The 19,763-nt window shown below is 40.7% G+C and overlaps 1 protein-coding gene across 2 annotated transcripts in view; it reads left to right on the forward strand.

Annotated features, from left to right (window-relative positions):
• Positions 1-217: 217 nt before the first annotated feature.
• The window catches only part of ZFAT (zinc finger and AT-hook domain containing), a 125,520-nt gene continuing 105,974 nt past the window's right edge, over positions 218-19,763 (forward strand). Inside the window, exons 1-2 of one of the 2 annotated variants that reach the window (XM_017818277.1) lie at positions 218-329; positions 11,834-12,008. The gene's annotated coding sequence lies outside the window, so the exon portion shown is untranslated. The remainder of the gene's footprint in view (positions 330-11,833; positions 12,009-19,763) is intronic. The other variant, XM_017818280.1, reaches the window with a different exon arrangement.

Here is a 19,763-nt window from a genome sequence, read left to right on the forward strand (position 1 = left end):
TGGTCGTCCAGAGAAGGGGCGGCCCCGCCCCTCCCTCCCTCCCTCCCTCCTGCCGGCGGCGCGTGCGCGCGCGCGCTCGGAGAGGGGGGGCCGGCGGGAGTGGCCCGGCGAGGGCGGGGATTGGTTGCCATGGCGGTGACGTCAGAGGGTGCCGGGGACGGGCGGCGGAGACACGGGAAAGGTCAAACTAAAGGCGAGGGGAGCGAGCGGCGCGGCCGGAGCGGCCGGGAACGGCCGAGAACGACCGCACCGGGAGCCTCCGCGGGACCCGCCGGCCGCGCGACGGCCGGGCCAGGCAGCCCCTCGGTCCCCACCGCCTCCCCGCACAGGTACGGGGGGAGCGGCGCCCCCGGGGCCGCGCTGGCTCGGGGGGGTATCGGGCCGGGATGCAGGGAATAGGGAGCGCCCCTGGAGCCCCGGGGGCCTTGGGGGGGGATTCGCAGCCGGCCGCCCCCGGCCGTGAGGGAGCTGGGAGGGGACTCCCGTGCCCCGCACCCTCCCCGTCCCCCCCCAGTGCCGCGGGCCCTTCCCCCCGCACAGCCCCTCGGGCAGAGACCCCCTCCCCCGCGCTGTGACCCCGGTGACCCGCCAGCAGAAGTTGGGCTTTATTTATTTATTTATTTATTTATTTATTTGTCGGCCTTAGGGAGCTCTGCCCCCCCGCCCCGGCCCCCAGCTTTGATAACTTGTCTCCCCGTTGACCGTCCCTTCCTCCCGCACTTTGCCCTTGCCCGGTGGTCTGTGGCAGGAGGGAGTAAAAACTATTCAAGGACTGGGTTTTGTTTCTCCAGGGAGAGAGCTGGGTCACAAACAAGGCTACTTCATAATATATATATGTATTTTTCTTTTTCCCCCCACAGCAGCCCAGTGCTGGAGCAGGATTCTGTGACAGCACAGAACAAGGCCCTTGGGTGTGATTTTTTATTTTTTTTTTTAAGAAAAGCCTGGAGCAGAGCTGCTATTAGCATGTAGAGTTTGAATGCCACAGGCAGTCTGTTGTCTCTTCCTGCTCAAAGAACAATTTAGAGGAGCAGCGATGACTCATTAATAGAAAGTATTAGTTGCACGAAGGCAAAACCAGGTGAAGTTTCTTACTTTACCACAGACTTACTCCATGACCTTGGATCAGCCTTCCAGCACCAGCCCTCTGTTTGCTTATGAATCGGGAATAGCAGTGCTTTCCAAGTCATACTGTGAATTAACACGCTAATGACTGTGAAATATTTATCTGCTGTAGTAATAATGGGTAGATAGTGATGTTATTTCTGCAACAGAAGCAGGGAGGCTCTAGCCAGGATGCAAGCATTTTGCTTGTAGAATTTTCCTGTGGTAGCCACCCTTGGATGGAAATAGGGGCTTGCTTAAAAAGACATTTAATATACCTTTGATACTGTGTGATTTACACTGGTTATCTTGAACTTCATATTTTTATGTAGCGTGTGCATTAATATGCTCTCAAAGAGCTGCCATTCCACACTGCAAATAGTTTATGGGTGTTTTTTCCCTCCTGTTTGCCTAGAACAAAACTGGTTCTAGGTGTCCTCTCCCACTGCTGAGGAAACCGTGTGAATTTCTAATGTGGCAGATTATCTCTCATAGTTGTCCTCTGTGAGCTAAGTGGTGTCAGACTTGGTGTTTTGGTAAGGAACTGAAAGAGAGGCATTCTGATTTACTTGATACAGTGAAGAAAGTATTTCTGGCATTGGTTTGTAAGTTACTGTGGCACCTGGTTCTTGCCAGGGTTGGGGAGTTGACTCTGCTTTCTCAGGGTGCCTCTGTAGGTTCATTATACCTGTAACGAAAGACAAACTGAGTCGTTCAAGGACAGTATTTTCGTTAGGAACAGTGTTTTCCATCTCACCCTATAGGATGCTCTCTGTGGAAAATCAAATACCTTAAGTATTCCATAGACAAAAACCTAAATACAGGAATCCTGAAACTCAAGGAGTTGCCTCTCATGGTTTGCACACTCCTCTGTACTGGTGAGCAGCCACTGCAATAACTGATGAAAGCAGCCAAGCGCAGAGCTGGAAGTTGCTGCTGCAAATACTGATCCGAGTGAGCTAAGTTTTCTCTCTTTAGAGTTTTGCTTTATACTCATTTGTGCAGCTAGATTACTCGTCTTATTTTCTAATTTTTTTTTTAATCTATTGTAGAAGGATACACCAGGAGGAAGCACTGTTTGACTGATATCTTGGGGATTTTTTGAAAGTAATTTGATCTATTGTGTCTCACCTACTCAATTTAATACAAAGCTTCCATAATCAGTTTTAACATTAAATAGGAGAGCTTTTATGTGTTGAGGAGGAGGTAAGCACAACACAGTTGAGTTTGATTTTTCTTATTCTTAAACCTGAAAGTTTCTCTGGTAAAATGGCAATTCATTGTTAATTCATAATATGTAGGTGCCCTGGAAAAATCAAATACCCAGTTTCATAGCTACCCTTAGGCATCTTTAATTTATGCAAGCGGGGCTCACTGAGTAACTACTGTAAGTCTCATTGACCTTAGTAGGTTTGCAGAGGTCATATTTTAAAATGGGTAAGTTGTGCATGAACTATTTTCTCAGTAAGTATTAGGAGCAAGTGTTTGTGTACACAGTTACATGCTTTTTCCAGTTCTCCATTACATTTTCTGTTTTTCTTTAGATTCTTGCTCATCTTAAAGAAAACTTTCGCTAGGAAGAAACACAGGTGTTTGAAAACAAGTTTCTTCTCAAGATCTGGGCAGAGCAGAACAGACTGTGAGGTTTTACAAACAGCTAGAAAGGCCAGTTTTAGGTTCATAGAAACTTGGCCAGCACAACCCAAATGTACGTGAGTGACATCAGCATTTTCCTGAGCCATTTATGCTGTTCACTTGTGCTGGTTCCCAGCAGTGCCTGTGTCTTATGTAAGCTTGCACTGTACATCCTGTCCTGCTGTTCTCATGCATGATAATTCACTGGCATTATCTTACTGGAGGTTTGGAGAGCTTCTTGTTGTCTCAAATGTCTACATGCAAATTTCCTGTGAGCACAGGGAAGAGATCTGTGCCAGGAGCACAGCACTGTCCTAGGAGACATCCTGGGAATAACTTGGAGTGAGACACAGCTTGTCCCCCTGCACCTTTTGGTAGTGGATCTGTAACCATGTGAAGTCATGTGGCTGTGAGAGAGGTTTTAGTGGACTGAAGCCTTGATCTGTGTCGTATGTAGATGGACCACTGATGCAGTTTTGATGCCTTGTGATAAAACAGCCATAAAACCCAAAGAACTAAAGTTCCAATAGGAGCTTCAATAATATTAAGACTGGAAAATAAAGGCTTTTATTGTCCTGTCACTGCACACTTATTGTAACAAGGTCTTTGGGAGGCATTGTGTCTTCAGATACTGATCCTTTAAACTTGTCCTTGCAGTTAACATTTAGTCATGCATAATGAAAATACTGCCACTTGATGGGTGAAATGGAAACAAACCCTCCATTATAAGCTCTCAAAACCAAACATTCCTTCTGTTTTTCCTGCTTGCTAAATCTAGCTGAAACTTGTTGGCATATTATCCTGCAGTAACACAACATGCATAGTCTAATTCTAAGTAAATGGAGCGCCTTCTTTGAACAATATCGAAAGTTTCATACTTTAGTCTCTTTTGTTAGTGCTGTAGCAGTGTGAGGGAGCCAAATTCCTGGTTACCTGTCTCAGTGTCAACGTGGTTGTCCTTGTCTGACTCCATGGCTTGTTTGGAACAGCTGGAAAGTTTCTTTATGAACATTGATCTGGTGCAGTCACGTGCAGAACTGTGAGATGTGTAGCTCTGCAGGAACCATGTACAGAGGGAAGAAGGGTTGACCTGGAGGAGAAGCACACCTGGAAAGGAGTGCTCATGTGCCCTGTGGAAGTAATGAAATCTTTCCTGTGACTTTCCCCAAGTGATCTGTTCCACACTGCATGAAACAATTTCTCAATGTAGAGGAGAAACAAGAGGAGTGCAAGACTTGTCAGGGAGACTGGTTATCTGAAAAGGAACAGGTGCAGTGCTTAGGCACTGGAAAGCTAAACAGATTCCTTTAAGTGAGCTGTTCTTGCGAAGTTTAAGGACATTTTTTGGCAAAACATCTAAGAGAAACTTGAATTTTTATTTTGAGAAGGAAATTGAATTATCACTGTTACTTTTATTGCCCAAATCTAGGAATGCATGGACTTTTTCTAGTGCTTTCATTACTTATGAAGGATATGCAAATCTGTTTTAAAACCATACACAGGAGAACGGGCAGCAATGCAATTGTGTGCATTTTAGAGACTTGTAGAAGCTGTAAGAATAAAACTCATAAAAAACCCCAAACTTCAAAAGCACCTGCATGTAGCACATTTGAGATTTTTGTTACATTATATTTTATTGCATTACAGATAGTTAGGTGAATTTGAAAGTCCACATGTATGTTGTTGTGATTCAGTAGTTTTTTCAGTAGATGTAGGCAAATAAAATGTGGTCTGGATGCTTAAATCTGCTAAAATATTTATGAAAAAGTTGGCTCTTGGAAAAAGTTTCCCACAGGATGCAGTGGGTGTCAGGTCTAAAGGTCAGCAGCAGACAAAGTAAAGTGAAGGCTGTTTCGGGTTTATTTTTCCCAATTTTTTCTAAACAAATCTTGTGTAAAGAAGCATAGAATCTTTCTTTGTTACTTCCTCAACTTGCAAATACTAACAGGCATTTGCCGGTTTGTTTGTACTCTAAGCTGTTTGTTGCAAACTTTTTTTTTTTTTAGGAGAGGGGGAGGAAAAAACCTCAGTGCAGTTAATACATCCATGAACTCTTAGCACGGATGTTCCTGGTGTAAATCAAAAAAGCCAGATGGATTTTTAAGTGACTGTCATGTACAACTTGGGGAAGGAACATTCCTGATACTAATAAAAGGGCCAGATTGGAACTACATAATTAATCCCAGCGTCCTTTTCAACACATGATAAGCTTTGGCTACAACAACCACAGAGTTAATGGAGACAACTGTCAAGTCCTATGAAGCAGTGTATTCTTTGCCTAAAATAAAAATACCTGTGTGCTTACTCTGTTACATATCTCCTGGTGATTACTGCTCAAACTGCAGTTTAAATGGGAAAAAAAGAGGCTGGTCTTGAATCTATTTCCTGTCTTAAATATGTATATAAATATATACATGTTTAATATGTATAATTTATCTGCATACATATTTCATGTATGAAAATATTTTTAAAGATAGGAAATAACTATATTGGGTTTTTATGAGCGTCACATGGCAAAACATCTTCTCCACTGGAGTTCATTTGAAATGTAATGCCTAGGGAGCCCCAGGAAACAATCTTGTAATTGAATTTATTCCCTCTATGTATTATTGACCTGAAGGAAGTGTGCAGAAAGGTGCTAAAAAAAAGAAAGGCTTATGAGGTGGCACAAAGTCTGTGTCAGAGACAGACAGGAGAAGGAGTGGGCAGATGGCAGTCAGTACAAGACACGTGAATAATCAGATTGAGAACAAGCTGAAAAGACTGTGAGTGAGTATGCTGGCTGCATGCTGCTGCATTTTTGGTTTAGTTAACACAATGAGGATTTTTTCTGTTGTGGTCTATGGAGTATGGAGCAGAGAGGTAAAAATCTTGCAGCTGGAAGCGTATATAATGGTGAAGGCATGCCTGCCATTGTCAGAGGGAACTTCTGGGATGAGGAAAAGGTCAGTGCTTTCAGAATTATCTGGACTGAAAAAACTTAGAAAAGCCTGTTCAGTTTATTACAGACTTCATCTGCATGTTTATTCAGATCTACCTTTGGTATGCATGACATGGAATAATATTAAAATTATCTGAAATATTACCACCTGAATCTGTGTAATGATAGATTTATTTTTTTCTGAAGTGGTCTAGAAGGTAGCAAGATGTATTAGTGATAATTTGTTTACATAACTTATTTTATCTAGTTTATTGGAAAACTTTGAGTGGCTACCTGGCCTAAGTGTTCATTGCCTGGCTCAGTGGTCTTTTCCAGATTGCTTTTTGAAGGCACTGTAGAGTGTTGAAAGTAAAGAAGAGCTAAGGGATGGTTGTACTGGTGAATGACAGATCCCATTACACATAGCACAATGGGAAGGATTATGCCAAAAAATAAATCCAGAAATGCAAAAACCTTCTGTCCCACTGATTCTTACTTGAAAGAGTTATGCTATCAATTTGTAATAATAATAATAAGGTATACACATGGAAGAGAGTGTATTGAGATACAGTTATCAGTGATAACTGGGTCCTGTTTATATTTGTTTCAAAATGTTCCTGCTTTTTTCTTTTAGTGAGTTTCATAAGTTAAGGGAGCAATAAACTGGTCTAACTGGAGAATGCTCTACTTCCATATAAAGAGGCATTGCTGTGTCTGAGCTGATATTTAGTGGGAAGAAGCACAACCCACTTTGCAGTTTAAAATTTATTTAGTGCTCGTGACTTATCAGAAGTTACCCTTTAGTAGTATCAGTTTACTCCTTATATACTGTCTTCTGAAAATGTCTCAGTCTGAACAACAGCAGTAAAGAGTTCTAACACCACAGGAAAGCTGAGGGAATTGGGTCTGTATTTCTGCAGAAATGAAGGTTAGGAAGAGAAAGGAAAAAGATTAAAATATTCACCAAAAGTGCCCTAGATGAGATTGTTTCATGTCTGATGGCATGCTGAATCCTGTGGGAATGAGGAAGCTAAAAAGCTGTTTAATTCTCATGTTTCACACTGAATCAACATGATGTTAGATATCAAAGTGGTATTAGTGGACATTTTGTGTAAAGAATATAGAAATAAAATAAGTTAGTCCAAACCAAATCTTCTGCTGTGTCAGAGCTATGTGGGGAATGGACGTTGGAGGCTTAACATGAGTGTAATAAATCAAACTGCCAGCTGAGCCTCAGAGGGCTTTATTCATGCACTTCATTGTTCTCTCTGCAGATACAGCATGGTTCAGCCAAACGCAGGGTTGTCATTCTGCAGATGTTCAAAGTGTTTCCCAGTGTTCTGAAGACTGAGCTCGTGTGTCTGTGTTATCTTACACTGCTCAGTTCATCATTTGGAGTGGCCATGCACTGAGTTTTAGTTGTATTTTTACACGCAGAAATCGCAGCGTGAGTTCGCAGTTTCGGGTGAGTGGGGAGCTATGTTATGTACTGTTGATAAGTCCCAGAAAGGCTCAAATTTTTACCTTCTGGAAAGTACTATTTCCCAAGGCTGATGCTTGGCAACAGAAGATGCCCTGTTGACCCTCTGCAGCTTGGCAGAAAATGCTCCTCATTGCGTGAGCTTCCAAAGCGTCTCTCCCAGGGTACGGACTGCTTGGGGCTGCTGGCACAGAGCAGGTTTTTTAACCTTCACCAAACTGTCTGCTTTCCCCATGTCCTCAGTACCAGGCAAACAGAATAGTAAAACAGAAGGCAGAGTTGTTTAGTAAGATAGAAGTAGGAAACAAAAGGGTAAAAGCAGAACAGATGGAAAACTGTGTTCTGGTTTAGGCAAATGGTGACGCGTCCGGCTGTTTCACTGCTGTTACTTAGAGTTCCTAAAGCATGTCTCTGCTGCTGGGCCTGGAGAGTCAGTACCCAGAGCAATAGTCCCTCATTAGTGTTAGCTTTAAGTATTTAAAGTTAAAGTTGCTGTGAGTTTTCCATCACATCTTCCTTCCTTTTACATCATCCTTGCTAGCCCTCTGGCTGGAGTCATGAAAGCTGTGTGATGTCCATGGCTCTTCCTGGAGATGATCACCTTTGTGCTTAGAGAATGTTGCTTTATCATTCTATCCATATTCATTCTGCTGACTGACTGGTCCATATGTGATATGCATCAGTATTTTAATAAACATTCTTGCAATGTGCTCACATGCTTAGTGCAATGTGTGTTTAACTCAGTGTTTTCTGAGAGTATCTTTAGCGTTTTATATGCGATATATTATTAGCCCTGCTAATAAACTTTAATGAAATGATCTGATTATATATGGTTCATGCTTGTAAATAAATATTATTTCTCATCTTCCCTCCAATCTGCTGCTTTTGGAGTTGTGCTTATCTCAAATTATTGTTCAGTAAAGTTAATCAGTAAAACTTTAACTTAAGAGAAATCAATATTGCACTGAGCTTTAGAAGGATAAGTAAACACACTTTTTCCATTAGGTTAGGTTAAGATAAGAAATACTAGAGCAACTAATTTTTAATATTAGTTTGTCAGGTGTGTACTTTATCCCAGTAAGACAAAGGCAGTGTTTTCAGGAATGTTTTCCTTGATGGGGTTATGTGAGCATAACCACTGGATCTCACTGTAGGTCAAGGACATCCTCATTTTCACACAGCCCTTTGCCATGAGATAACTGAGCCGTCTGCTGACAGGATCAGGTACTTTCAGGTCACTGGAACATTGGGAATGTTCTGGTATCAGGGAGGCTAGTTTTTCTGCAGCCTGCCCCTCATCTGTTCTGAATATATCAAGAGAGTATTTCAAGGGAACACCAAGGAAAGTTAAAGTGACTTCTAGGGCTTTATGAAGATTGATGTGCATATCTCTAGCCTAACAGTAAACAGAGCTTGCCATATTCAAACTTGACTCAGCTGTGACATAAGACAGATTCCTTAAGGAAATCTGTGATATTTTCTTCAACTACACATCTGCCTACTTTGACTCTTCATCTCTTCTGTTTTGTTTTTGTCTCAATTACTCTGTAACTTGCAAAAGACTTGCCACATCTGATTCAATGCTTTTAATACTATTAATTACAAAATAAATGTAGTAGTTGATATCCTCGGATATTGTGTGATTATGCATGATTGTCTGGTCTTGTGGTTTTCATTTGATTTCAGTTTGTATGACTGCTTTGAGTTCAAAAGCCTAATTAAAATTTTATGATGAATTTTTCGCTTTGAATATGGTGACTAAATGACTTGTCTTGATAAACACACTAGTTAGATCAGGATCTGCTAAGCTGATCTTTCAGTTAAAAGTCAGGTTATGCCAAATATTAACTAGAGGCAGTAAAATTTCGTCAAAGTCAGATGAATCTGTGTACCTAAACATTCCTTGGTCCTAATAAGCTGATTGAAGCTGTGATTCTGTATGTTAATGTCAAGTTGTATTCTGCAAGATCAGGGAGACGTTTGGTGTGTTTGTTGCCCTTTCTTACACAATACAAATTTCAGTGTGAAGTTCCTTGTTGTTGTAGTTAATGATATCTGACTTCTTGCTTATATATAAATTAAGAAACAAGATCTTTATTTACATAGCTTAAATTGCTGTTATGTGTAATAGTGCTTTTAAATTCCTCCTGGGAGTACCAGGCATCCCAGTAAAATCAAACCTCTGTTGCAATTCTCAAAGACTGTTAATTATTAATTTTTCTTTTTTTTTGGTGGAAAGGGGAATGTGTTCCTAAGTTCCCTGATTTAAATGAGAAGGTGAATACTAGTTTTCTGTCATTTTACTGGTAGGCTACAAATCTATTTCTTAATAGTTTAGACCTTTTATAATGTGCTGTTAACTTGAACTATGTGGCTGTTTGCTTTAGTCATTTCTTCCCCCTCTGTAGAATCAAGTTTTCAGCTCTCTGGTTAGCCTTTGCACAGATGAGACTTGCAGATCATTGGAATCTGAAGCACTATGGTGTGCAGACTGTTGATAACTCAGTGATGTTTCCTGTCTTTTAAACTACCACTTTAAATTGTAAAATATAGTTAGACTGAGGAGTTCTGCTTTTAAATAGTATTGTAGTTAAGCTGGAATTTGCAAGGTTAAATATTAGATTGCATTTGCATACAGAGCTTGACAAATATTGCCAACTATGATACTCTTGTTTATTGCGTTTAAGTGGAGCCTAAGGCAGGTGACTGTAGCTTTGTGCAAGGCTTGAGTTTTGGTGCTTGTGTTTATTGTATACAAATGACTAGAAGCCTATATTTGCAGCATTTCCTTAAGTGTGCCGTTGTCCCATTGTACAGGTTAACTTTTAGCAGTTTTCACAGAACATATTTGTTCTAGAAATGCTATTGCTGATGCTTTTTACTCTTTTTTTTTACAAGTTAAATTTTAATTCTTCACATTGAAAGATTAAAGACTGTGCATTAAATTGCTTTTCTTTAATTTAATTAATTCCTTAGAGGAATTTCTTGATGTTTTTACATTTCTGTTGAGCTAATATGACCTCCACTGAGATCTTCTTGAGATGCTACAGTTAGAGAATCATAGATTGTTTGGGTTGGAAGGTACCTTAAAGATCATCCAGTTCTAACCCCCCTGCCATGGGCAGGGAACCTTACACTAGACCAGGTTGCTCAGAGCCCCATCCAACCTGGCCTTGAACCAACTGACTGAGAAATTTGCAGTTGGTCACTCATATAAAGAATAGAAGCAGTGAGTGTCTGTAAAAATTGCTTTAGTCACTGTCCAAACACCTTGGGAGTTTTCTTCAGTTACCTGTCCTAGTTTGTTTGGCTTTTAAAAAAGTAATTGAAACAAGTGGTAGCGGTTGTGGAAAGCTGAGTGATCTTTTCAGCTTTTCCAGCAGGTGAAGTAAGTCCTTAGGACTGTAGCATCCTTGCTCTTCAAACCTCTTTCAGGGAACATCTGGTTCATGAACTGAGTATGTCAGGATTCCTATGAAGAATCACATGTTTGCTTATTTTTTTATTTTTGTAAACACATTATTTTTTATGTGTAAGTATGGTGAAATTAGATAGGCAGCTTTTAAAATATTTTTTTAATTACAGTTTTAATTTGTTTTTGCTCACTTGTTTTGTTTGATGCCTGGCTTTAATGAGCTTTTATTTTGGGCTCTTGTAAAGTTCACTTTAAAGTCCTGATAAAATTCTTAACATAGAAACTCCAGCCTTAATGATATTTTTGTGTGAGAGCTCAGCTTGCATCTCTCATGCAAATTCTGCAGAGCTGTACCCTTGACCTTATGAAGTAACTAATGCTCATGTGTCAGTAGCTCTTTTGTCAGTCCCAGCCACCAGAGGAGGATGGAACCACATCCTTGGGTAGAGGTTTTCACAAGTATTCTTTGGGAATATTAGTATTCAGAAAAGTGTTATGCTGGCAAGTTCTTCAGGAGAGGTTTTGCCCGATGTGCTTTAGATGTTTCTCACTACTCAGTGAGTATTTTCGTGTTCTTCTGATTTGCTGTGGCCTCTCCAAGGTCCAGGTGCTTTCAGGACTAACCTGTAGTGTACCACCTCCTGCCAGCTGGAGCATTGGTAACAGAGGAGACTTGGAGCTCCTTCTAGCATTTAGGAAAAGCGATTACTGTGGAAGTCCTTCTCAGCTGATTTCTGTGGAGGTGGAGTCTGCTGACTGTATTTGGCACAGAGGTCTGTGGGAAGAGCTCCATGTTAACGTGCAGTGTTAACAAAAGAGGCTGAAGGACATTTTCAGACTTGCAGTGGGGGTGAACTTTGATGCAGGGAGTGAAAGGCAACTTTGCTGATTTTCTTCAAATGTGGGTTTGTTCTTGCATGGCTGGGAAGTATTGAAGCTGCCTTTAGGGAAGCATGGTTTTGCCAGATTCATTTTGTTGTTGTTTACTGTGACTTTGAGTTCTACATCTTGCTCACATTACTGTTCCCCACTCAACATGTTGATACCAGAGGTCTTAAGTATTTCTGTCTCTTTTTGGGGCGGGAGCAAGGTTCCTGTTGTGCTTAAACAATTCAGCTATATTGGTTTAACACTGTGTTGCCACCAAAACAGGCAGTCCAGCCCTATACAGTACCTTGCTGTCGGTGCTAAGGATTGTACTGCTCTCCAGTGATTGAGATCAGCTGCCTGCTATAGCAGAAAACTCATCTTTTTTTTCTTTTTATTTCCCCTCCCCTAGGATTAGTTTGCAGCTAATACAGTGGTTGTCCAAGTAACTTGCATCATGAAGTCCAAAAATTCCTGCAGCAATAGAGAAAGGAGGAAGACAGAACAGGACTACTCTTCTGCCACAGTGCTCTTACCATGTTCATTTAAACCATCGTGAAAGTGCACCCATAGTCAGACTCAGTGGTGTGAGTATTCTTTTCATGTTTCTGTAATAGTCATTGTGCAACATCCTCTCTCATTAAGGTAATCATAAAGCAACACCAAATGCGCAAAATGATGCGCAACTGTTGCACAGTTGTTTTCTGTTTGAGGTATGGCAAAGAAGTTTAGTTGTCGTGCATGTAGTTGTTGTGTTCATGCATTACTGTGTATTTTGCAGAGCTAATAAAAATTGCTTCAAGATTAACTTGAGGAGAACTGTGTGTGGTTATCCCCAGAATGCCTGTCACTGTAGACTGGGTGCTGCTGTTCTTGGCTGCTGATCCTGCTGAACATTCAAGTCATGTTCTGGAAGAAACAGAATTGATACGTGTGCTCCTGGACTTTACTAATGGGTTTGGTTTAACAATATTTAGACCTCAGGTAGGACTAGAGCCTATTCTGAAGTGAGATCTCATGCAATATGTGTAGTTTGAATATTCTTTTCAGCACAAACTCTTTGGTTTTGCAGATCTCCTCCTCTTACAGTACACTACCCACTAATGTGGGCAGAGGTTTGGGGCTTTTTTTAGATGAATACTTCAGTTAACCAAAGGGTGTGAAAATCATCAGTCAATGCAAGGCAAAGAGTTCACTTTAGCTACTAATCTTCTTGATTAAATGGAGTACCTCTCATTGTTAGTTTGACAGCGTAAGATAATTCCAGGTTTGCTGCACCAGAAGGACTCAAAACTCATGACTTTATTGTCAGGTAATGATCTAGGTTTCCCTTTCACCAGGCTATTTCATCTGTTGCATTGCATTGTTGCTTAATCTGTGTTGTCCTAGGAGTAAGTGGTAGGAACCAGTCCTTCTAAGTTACTCCCAAACTGTTTGTTTACTGTAAATGATTTAATTTTGATTATTACTGAAGCTCTGCATTTGTAGTGTGACAGAAAAACAGTTGAAGTCTTACTGTCCATCTTCTGTATTTAGTTCATCGTGATTTGAAAAGCTGTATTCACTACTGGGAGAAAACAAAAATGAGATTTACTGGGGAAAAATAGAGACTGAAAATCTGTAGTCTGTCCCTAAATGTATGGCATCCTTGTGTATTGCTTCAGAGCGACGTTTTAAAGTTTTCATGTTCAAAATTATGTATTGTGGGACCATTCTGCTGCCTCTTTCAAATTTGAGGGAGTTTCTACAAGCAGGCTAAGTGAAAAGATCTTTCATATTGCCTGTTCTTTAATGTACTGGCATAAAATTACAATTTTGAAGAGATGTTTTTTCGGGAAGAACATTGCGTCATTTGCAAAGGTGACCATGAGATAGTTGTTTGGCAGCATATTTAAATTCAGTAGGCTTAGGTATGCAACTTCTATTTTCTCTGAAGTTTGTTTTTTAAATATTTGGCATCAGCTGATCAAAATAGTTTTAACATTAATTATTTGTGATTTCAGAACTGTTGGAGATGCTGGCACTGTAGTCTATTGATAACATCTGGCTATTTATAGGAAAGTCTGTACTGATGTAATCTATGGATAATTCTTTTTCCAAAGACTTGTTGACTCCACCATGTCTGAGGACAATTATATCAACAAGGCTGTAGTTACTGGAAGCATGTCACAGGAATTAATGAGATCATGGAGTTGCAAGTGTAATGGTCAGAAGAGACTCTTCCAGGTCTGGTCCAAGCATTTGTTGACAGGATGGATTGAACTAGCCCTCGGTGGGATAAGCCATGGCTTTGAACCTATAAGGCCATGAAAACCCTCAAGAACAGCGAATCCACAGCCTCTGTGGGAAACCTGTGCCTGGGCTTCACTACTCTCCTAGTGAAAAAATTTGTCATTGTGTCCCACCTGAAATTTCCATGCTGCCTCTTGTGGCCAATGCTCTTCCTTATCCTGTCTGGCAGCGCTCAGTGTTTGCCTTTACAGTTCCTATCTTGGTGTAGCTGTAGAGAGCTCTTAGACGGTCCCAGCCTTCTCTGTGCCAGAGAAAACAGGCCCATCTCCCTTGGCCTCTCCCTGTGGGTGATGCCCTTGAGGCCCTTGACCATCTTGGTAGCCCAGGGCTGGACCCTCCTTGGTTCCTCAGCCTCCCACTTCAGTGGGGTCCTCACCTGAGCCCCAGGTGTGTGCAGAGTGGCCTTGCCAGTGTCAGGCAGGGCAGGGATCACATCCCTCGGGTTGGCTCCTGTTCCAGGCAACGTCTGCCCCAGCAGCTGGGCCCTTCCCAGCAGGGCTGTTCCTGCACCAGCTCTCCACAGCCTGTGCTGATTTGTGTGGTTCTTGTGCCCTGGGTGCACAGCTTTGCAGTTTTCTGAACCTGCTGAGGTTTCTTTTGGCCCCATACTCGGGTTTATCCTGGTCTGTGTGTGTTTGTGGAAGCGCTGGCATTGCCTGTGTCAGCGGCCTTTTCTGTGCTCCCCCCTCCACTTTGCCTGCCGGTTTGCTGAGGGTGCACTTTGCCTGATGTGCCTGGTTGCTGATGAGTGTTTGGAGGCCTGGCTTGGCCCCCAGAGCCAAGTTGCAGCTGGGCACTCAGCCCTTGGTTGCAGCCACGTGAGCCAGAGATCTGGCCAGTTTTCCAGGTCAGCTTCCTTTCTGCTCATTGAGCTTGAGGCTCCTTGGCTCCCAGGTGAGACTGTGGTGGGAGACTGTCTTGAAATTTGTCCTAAAATCCAGATGTGTTCTGTGGGCCATTCGGTTTTCATCAGGGCCCCCTGTCTCTTCTCGTGAGGATAGTTGGGTACATTTTGCCTCTGATAAATCTTTGTTAACTCCTTAAGGTAATCAAAATAATTCTATCTGTATTTGTTCCATCTTCCTTCCAGAAGCTGATGGGACTCTCTACTTCTTGAGTTTCTCAGATATGAGTATGGTGGAAACCTCCTGTGAATGCCATGACACTTTTAGTAGATGATAGCTCTGTCAGGCACATGGTGTGATTCATGGGGTATCCTGCACAGGGCCAAGAGTTGGACTCGATGATCCTGATAGGTCTCTTCAGCTCAGCATATTCTACGATTCTAGGAGAAATTCTTTATAGAATACAGCATAAAAAAATGACAAATTTAGTAGCTGTTAAGTAAAATTTGTAACAGTCACTATGAAAATTAAATATTAGTTATACAATTTATGAAAAGTTTTCCTACTAAAAGTCACTTGTGCCTTCTCCAAAAACTTGAATGCCTGTTATTGTAGTTCAGTAATTAAATTTTAACTCTTACACTGCTCCAAGTAGGGAAACTTGACTCGAATTTATCAGTTATACTCCTGGCATATTTGCAGAAGACTGGCCATGGCATTAGATTTGCAGACTAGGAGAGTCTATTTTAATTCTTGTTGTGTTATATATTATTGAAGGAGGCGGCTTGATTCTAGAGGAGATGGTGTTTGAGAGGCTCTGAAAGTAGTAATTTTCCAAGTCTATTTGTCAAATCCGATTTAAGATTGATTCTATAATATGGAGTAATGTTTTCCAAATGAGCTACTTGGCCAGCACAGTGTATCTGGTTCCAATTACTGTCAGTAAATCCTGAAAATTATTTTTTGAAAATGACTTCGTGAAATCTGCATTTTAAATGGAGATAATCAGTCTGAGAGTAGTTGAAAGGAGTTTTGTGTTATTTCATGCTGTATGGTTTTGGTTTTGTTTTTGAGATTGTTGATTGTGAAGTGGATGCCATGACTGCGTGCTGTTCTTGCAGGGACTGTTTCCTCTGTGGAAGCAGCCTGGATGTGTGTGCTTAAAAGAATGGGTCTCTTGGGGATTATTGCAAAACAAGCAGTTGACTTTTTTCAAAAAAAACTTGTGCATAAGGACAAAGATGCTTTGTAAAGCCAAGTGCTGTGCGCTTATCTGATGTTTGGGACTTGGATGCTTCCTGGGTTGAGCTTATTTTCTTTGAAGTAATTTTAAAAAGTGTATATGCTCTGGGATTAAGGTCAGGATTGATACTGGTGTACAGATCACTCCTCAGTCTGATATCCTTTGGGATTTAATTGCCATGGAGCAGCTGAGCTCACTTGATGCAGCAGGGAAAATTGGTGGTTGTGGCACTATACTTTCACCAAAGTCTACAGGCAGCAGTAGCAGCCTGCAGATTCTGCTTTCAAAATTCAGTGTGATGATGCCAGGACTTGTCATATTTGCAAATACACTCATTTGCAAGGATTGGAATACGTTCACACAGGATTATCCTTAGAATGGGAACATTGGCTGTGGTTCTCTTGGTGCCCTGGCCCTTACCAGCTTCTGCAGCAATTTAGTAATTGGTGCAGACTTAGTTGTTGGACTCTGCTGTCAGCAGAATATCCAAATGTGTCCTTGTTCAGCAAGGTAAGCAAAGGGACTTTGCAGGGGATGTCTGCTTCCAGTTCTCAACTTGTTCCCTGACAGTGTTACAGAGAACTATTGTTGGCAGCTGATATCATCAGAGAATTATAATTGCAAATGTGAGTGAAAAGTCATTAAGTGAAGGAGTGTGCTAAATGTGTCATTGATTGGAGTCTGCTACACCAGACTCAATTGATATCCACTCAAAACAAAAAACCCAAACAAAACAACCAACAACCTAGCTTAACAAATGACATGTTTATATAGATTTTTTTATCTCAATCTTTTAGGAAGGTTTTTCCATCCGTGCTTGGTCATATTTGAATGTGGAGGACTTCAACATTTTAGTGAACTTGTTACAAATAATTCAGTCTTTACTATTTCTAGTATTTAGATTTTTTTTTTATGGGTAGAGAGCTCTTCTGATACTACTGCAGTGAACATCTATTAAATGTAGTTTTTGTTTCTATTTCTTGTCAAGTGTTAAGGTTGGTTTTTGCCCTTTTGTTTTTATCGTCCACTCTCTTAAAATGGTCTGATCAGTGATTGTATATTCAGTCATGCGAACTTTCTTTGTATTTTCAGATTGGAGGATCTTCTGAATCTTTTATTTTAGAGATCCCTTTAAAAAGAAAGACCTCATTTTCTACAGGCAGCTTTGTCATCTTGGATAAGAGAGATTGGTTACCTTGGAAGAAGAGGCAGACTGTGAGCCCAGATTAGGAGCTGGAAGACTTTTCAGGATAACATGGAGATATGTCATGTAGAGGTAGCTGGAAATATTTACAGTTATTTGTTTTAGTAGTTTTTAATTAAGTGTCTACAAGAATCTATCCCATATTAAGCAATCTAGTTTCTCTGTAGCTCTGTACCAGAAATGAGGCAACAATTCCTTTTCTGTAAGAGGGACCAAAGGAGAAGGGTAAATAACTAAAACTATGAAATTAAAACTATGCTATGGACAGCAATAATGAGTTATAATGTTAAACCTGCTGAGGTTGCACAACCAAAATTTCTTGATAAAACTGAGGAAGAAATACTTTTATAGAAACATAAGGAAAAGGATCAAATCTTTGTGTGAAATCTGGCCTAATACATTCATAGTATTCACATTTCTCCTGATTTTTGTAGTTCAGGTTGTTCAGGTTTCTCTTGTAGTCAGTGCACTGTTGTAGCTCTCCTGCAAGAAAAGTTTAAGATCTAAAAAAGTGAAAATAACAGTGCATGTTTGCTGTACATCATATAACAAAATAAACTGCTGAATGGCTGTGTGCTGAGGAAGAGAAATACAAGGGTGGTATTACTCTTTCCTCCTATTCTTGATTGCAGGTTAATCTACTGGTTGGTATGTTGAGGGTAATTCACTGTAAGTTTTTTGTTTGTTGCATGGATTTTTAAAGTTATTTTCGCTCATTTTTAAAGCAAAATGCTCTTGGATTAGCCACTTCCTATCTCCTGTGGTGACTGTGGAGATTACCAGTTACTGCAGAACTTCCCTGAAATAAAGACTTAATTTGCCTGAATAACATCTTGGGTATGGTACTCCACCCAATGGAGAGCCAGGATGGTATTCCAGAAATAAACATATGGTTTCTTTAGGCTGAGCTGTGTTGCTCAGCCTGAGGAATACGAGACTCTGGTGGGGGAGGGGGGTGTGTGTAACTGCTGCCATCATTCTTAGCCACAGTAGACTAAATGATGACTTTTTCTAACTTTGTTCAGACTCAGATGTGACGTAATTTCAAATCAGGATCTGACTTTTATTTTGGCTCACACCATCATTTTTCAGTATTTTGTCCTCCTTAGAACTCCTTTTGTCAGATAAAAATATTATTTTACCACACATACTTCTAGTTGCTTGTTTTACTGAAATAATTACATATATGGTATATGTACCCAGCCCTCACTTCAATTCAGTCTGAGCTATGCTGGTAATATTCTGCTTTCATGCTTTCCCATACATTTTTAAAATATCAAGATTTTTTTTTTCTCTTTACCATTGGTAATGTTAGATTCAGTCCCTAATTATGTATGTGCTTCAAGCTACGGTTCTTAAAATGTGCTGATTCAAGCACACTTTGACCCAGGGTAAATAGCTGAATTTATTCTTTGTGATCCCTGAAAAAGTGGAATAAAAATGCCTGCATACTGTAAGGCTAGTTAAAAATGGTGCAAGTCTAATCTCTTAATACTTTGGAGTTGGATAAATTTCTCTAAGCATTTAGTTTAGAAATAAACTGTCTAGTGAAAAGTTGTTCTTCCTCCCCTGATTCCTCTCCCTCCACCAAAGCAAGAAAAAATACATAAAAAAAGGACTTCAGTATAAAATCTGTTCTGGTTACTTAACTGTAGTATCAGAGGAACGGATTTGTATTTAAATAGTTTGATATAATTACATTACTATAAGGTAAAAAGGGAACGTTTTTTAAAAAAGTCTGTATTTATTTTTATTTTTTTTTAACCTAGATTTATGCTTCAGAGGAGTTTGTGTGGGAGGGAGTAAAGAGCACGTTGAGAGCATATCAGTTCATGTAACATTGATCCTTAGACTGTGCTCTGGGATACTATCAAATTTTAAAATCTGGATTTAATCACTAGAAAATTGCTGGATGCTGACTGTTGACTTCCGTTGTGAATTTCTTCCCACTGTATTCAAATTTGTGTGCAGTTCCAAAATCCATTTAATATTTATGATTTAATGTTTAATTCTCAATTCTGTTGTGCCCAATACACGACTTTAAAACAAACTCACAGCAACAGCGAGCATCTGTCTGCCTCTGTCACTTCCAGTCACCCTCCGCTTGCATCAGGCATCTGAGGCTAAATGGCTTTGACTGACAGATGGGCTGATTGACAGGACCCTGACTCCAAAGCATACACAACCATGAGCACGCAGGATGCTTTGGACTCTATTTACTTTTAACTATTTTTATGTGGCCACTGAGGCCTCAAATACAATGAGTTCCAGTGCTGATGCTGGTTGTAGAGTGAGGATGTTTTTAAGATGTGGGGGAAGAGAAAGGAACAGCTCTCTTTGGCTGCTTGACTCCTCACCGTCTTCCTTTCTTCTTCCTTTCTCCTCTCTCCTTCTTTGTTGAACTCTGTGTTCAAGGTGCTTATGAAAGGTACAGTAGAAGTTCAGTGACCGGTAAGATAATGCTGAAGGCTTAGGAAAATTGCAGTGAATGTTGGTGGCTTGGATCGCTTCGGTTTGGAAATGGTGAATGAACACAAACTTGAGGTACTGTAATGGCATCTCTTTTCTAGTATTAAACCTTTTTTGTTATTCCGGAGTTTTGGCAGCTGAAGAACAGTTCCCAGGCAGGTGATCTTACAGTGCTCTTGGAAAACGACAAAGAGGTAAATTCCAGGTGTCACAAGGACTTGATGTAGTCTTTAAGATTTGCATCATTCCATGTGTTCTCTAATGTGAAGTTAGGAGGGGACTTCACACT

Source organism: Lepidothrix coronata, unplaced genomic scaffold, assembly GCF_001604755.1.
Source record: "Lepidothrix coronata isolate B3197 unplaced genomic scaffold, Lepidothrix_coronata-1.0 Scaffold67, whole genome shotgun sequence".
Taxonomy (NCBI): domain Eukaryota; kingdom Metazoa; phylum Chordata; class Aves; order Passeriformes; family Pipridae; genus Lepidothrix; species Lepidothrix coronata.